Here is a 4083-nt window from a genome sequence, read left to right as displayed (position 1 = left end):
CCACAGAGTCATAATGGTCTCTTGGGTCCATGAACCGCCGCTTTGTCACCAGAGCTCCGTGGTTTTCACAGGGCGCAGTGGTGCTGCAAGGATCCCTTGGTTTCATGAGGTCCCCACAGTGTCACAGTGATCTCCATAGGAAGGAAGGAACCGAGCCCCAGTTTTGCAAGGGCAGTCACCGGGGGCCAAGGCCAACCAGATTTTGCCTGGGAGCAACCCTTGGATATACAGAATTTTAGAGGTGGAATGCCAGTTTCAGACATGGACATCCAGAGGAGAAGGATGGTTCATTTCCATAGGAAGGAAAGCACAGAACGCCAGTGTTTCAGGGCAGCCATCAGAGGCCTAGGCCAGCCAGACCTCTCTGTCCTGGTAGCTTTTGACTAAAAGCAACACTTGGATATATAGGGAATTTTGAGGGTGGAATCCAAATTTCAGCCACTTCTGTGTAGATAAGGACTATTCTTTCCCTTTGGAAGGAGAGCACTGAGCCCCAGTGTTTTGAAACCAGGTGAGAGGCAGCTCCCAAGAGGCCAAGGGCAGCCAGACCTCCAGACCTGTCTGTCCTGGCAGCTTTCACTTGGAAGCAATCCTTGGATGCATGGAGTTTTGGAGGTGGAATCCCAATTTTAGCCATGGGCACCTTGTGTTTTTTTCCTATAGGAAAGAAAAGCACCAAGTCCAAGTGATTTGGAAGAAGAGAGGTAGCACCCTTAGGCCAAGCCAGCCAGACCTGTCTCTCCTGGCACCTTTCATCTAGGGGCTATCCTTGGACTCGGGGCATTTTGGAGGTGGAATCGCAATGCTGGCCATGGGTGCCTGGACAGGAAGAAGAGCTCTCTTCATTAGGAATGAAAGCACCGAGCCCCAGTGTTTCAAAGGCACATGAGTGCCAGCCCACAGGAAGCCAAGGCCAGCCAGACTCGTGAGTCCTGGCAGCTTTTGTCTGGGAGCTGTCCATGGATATAGGGAATTGTGCAGGCAGATTCTGAATTTTGGCCATGGGCACCTGGTCGTGATTGGTGTTTTTTCCTATAAGAAAGAAAAGCACATGGTCCCAGTGTCTCAAAGGCACATGAGAGGTGGGCCTGGGTGGCCAGAGCAGCCAGATCTGTCTCTGCTGGCAGATTTCACCTGGGAACAATCTTTGCATAGAAGGAAATTTGGAGGAGGAGCCCCAGTTTTGGCTATGGGCCCCTGGAGAAGAAGGACAGTTCTCTCCTATAGGAAGGAAAGCCCAGAGCCTCGGTGCTCCAGGAACTGATGAGAAGCAGCCTTCGACATGCAAAGGTCAGCCAGACCTGTCAGGTGGTCCCCAGGAGGCCCAGCCAGCCAGACCTGTTCCATGTTCCCTTGGTTTCCTGGGACCTCACAGTGTCACAATGGTCTCCTTGGTTCCATGAGGCCCTGGAGTGTCACAATGTTCCCTTTTTGCTTCTGTAGTGTCACAATGGCCCTGTGCTTCCATGAGGCTGTGTAGTGTCACAATGGCTTCATGGTTCCACAAAGCCCTGATGTGTCACAATGGCCCCTCGGCTCCAGGCACCGTCACTGTGTCACAATGGCTCCTCTGTGACATTACAGGCTCCACAAGGTCACCATGGACCCTTGGTTCCTTGGGGCCCCTGAGTTTCACAATGGTCTCCTTGACTCCATGGGGCACCACAGTGTCACAATGGCCCCTTGGTTCCATGAGGTTCCGTAGTGTCACCATGGAGTCCTTGGACCTGCATTGTCACAACTGACCCATAGCTCCATGAGATTCTGTAGTGTCACTGTGGTTGCTGTCAGAGGCTGGATGACATAAATGTCCCGAGACGCGTTGGAATGCTTGGAATGCCCGTGTGGGGTCAGGCCTTGGTTTGTGGTGGGACAGAGCCTCGCCCCCAGCCCTGGCTCTGCAGAGCTGTCAATCACACAGCAGGGGCTGTGCTAAGCCAGCACTGATTGGCCAGGCTGCCAGTCAATCACACAGAAGATGGTGCTAATGCAGCTTTGATTGGCCAGGCTGTCAGTCAATCACACACCAGGCAGTGCTAACCCTCCTTGGCTCAGCTGTCAATCACACACCAGCAGCTGCTGCCAACCCCGACTCTGATCAGGCAACCAACAGAGGTCCCACCCAAGGGGCTGGCCCATGAAGGCCCAGGGGTTAAGAGCTGGAGGTTGAGGTCAGCCCATGGTCTGGATCCTGCCTTTTCTTGGGGTTTTTCTGTGAGCAGCACTGGAACCTGAGCAGCTGGTACCTGTGTGTGTGTTCCTAGAGATCTTCTTTCTCTTGTTCTCTACTTCTTCTTCTACATTCCTGGAATATTTTTCGGTAACCTAACATCTTAAGGGTTCAAGTTTTTTAGATTAAATTAGCTAAATTAATGAAGTTAATGCTGTGATAAGAGTTTTATGCAGAATTTTATGTTGGATGAAACCCTTTGACAATGTTCCTTTGTTGTCTGTATTTTGCTAGTATAATCTTGTGTCATTGTGACCTCTTGGCTCAGTTGGCTAGAGCACGGTGCTAGTATCACCGAGGTTGGGGGTTCAATCCCTGTGTGGCCCATTCACTTAAGAGTTGGACTTGTGGGTCCCTTCCAGCCAAGAATATTCTTTGCATCTGTCCATGTTGAGAATATCTGGTTGGTGTTTCTCCTGTGCGCCAAACTCAAGTAAAGGAACATTTGGTTACCCCCAGCATTTAAGAGTTCTGGGGTGTTACAGCCCTGCAAGCTCACAATGGCCTCTTGTTTCCATGAGGCCCCACAGTGTCACACTGGTCCCTTGGTTCCATGGGTCCCAGCTGTGCCACAAGGATCCCCTTGGTTCCACAATGTCCCACAATGTCACCCATGGCCCCGTTCCACATGGTTTATGTGTCAGAGGAGGGGAATTCAGAGCCCTTTTCTCCCTTGTGGGCTGAGGGTCTGCATTTCCAATGGCCCTGTAGCTGCAAAAGGGGCCTTTTTTGCTCAGCTGAGAACAGTTCTGCTGAAAGCATGTCCTGAACCTGCTTTTCCTGCAATTGTCCCCAGTGAATCCTAATTATTTGCAGCCCCAGGTCTTGTGTGCGTGCAGGTGTGAGAACTGAGGGTTGGAACAGCTCTGCTGTGGGGAAATTCTCATTTTCTTGATTGTTTTTTACTTGCAGTTATTTTGATTGTTTCTTTGGGGGTTTTGTTCTTTGTTATGGGATTTTGTTGTTTTTCAGGGAAACGTTTTTTGGGGAGTTTTAGGTTTTGTTTTGTTGGTTTTTTATTTGGGGTGGAGGTTTTTTTTATTTTGGCATGCGGTGTATCTGTTGTTTTTTGCGCTTTTTTTGTTTTGTTTTGTTTTTAAATTAACTCTCCCTGGAAGCCCTGGGCAGAGCTCTGTACCTCTATGTGACACTTGCCTGTGGCACTGTGGAGGTGGCCAGGGGGACCTTCCCCGAGCTGTGTGCACAGGAATGCACATCAGCCCAGGCCGGGGGTGCTCAGTGCCCGGTCAGTTTTGCTGTCTGGCTGTGGCTCTGGACGCTTCCCTTGGAGCGTCTCCAGGCAGGGAACGTTGGAGCTGTCACCACCGTGGTGTCACAGAGAGGGGAACGCTGGGGCTGTCCCGCTCCTGCCCCAGCCCCAAGAGCTCTGCCAGCGCCTGGAGGAGACACAAAGGCTGAGCCCAAGGGTGAGAACTGCAGAAGGGGCTGAGCTGGGAGGGAGGCAGCGGGATCATGGAGTGCAGGCCCTGGCCCTGCACAGACAGCCCAACAGTGGCAGCCTGGGCATTCCCGGGAGCGGTATCCAAAGGCTCCTGGAGCTGCAGCAGTCTCGCAGCTGTGCCCGTTCCCTGTGGAGCCTGGTGAGTGGTCAAGCCCCCTGTAGGGGAAGAAGCTTTTGCTGGTCTCCAGCCCTGCCCTGGCCCAGCTCCAGCTGTTCCCTGGGGTCCTGTCCCTGCTCATCTGGGCAGAGAGCAGAGCTTGCCCAGAGAAGCTGTGGCTGACCCTGGATCTCTGAAAGTGTCCAAGGCCAGGTTGGATGTGGCTTGGAGCAGCCTGGGATAGTGGAAGGTGTCCCTGCCCGTGGCAGGGGTTGGATGAGATGAACTTTAAGG

Source organism: Hirundo rustica, unplaced genomic scaffold (genome assembly GCF_015227805.2).
Source record: "Hirundo rustica isolate bHirRus1 unplaced genomic scaffold, bHirRus1.pri.v3 scaffold_223_arrow_ctg1, whole genome shotgun sequence".
In the NCBI taxonomy this organism is placed as follows: domain Eukaryota; kingdom Metazoa; phylum Chordata; class Aves; order Passeriformes; family Hirundinidae; genus Hirundo; species Hirundo rustica.
The sequence above is the reverse complement of the archived record's forward strand: the minus strand, read 5'-3'. Positions refer to the sequence as shown.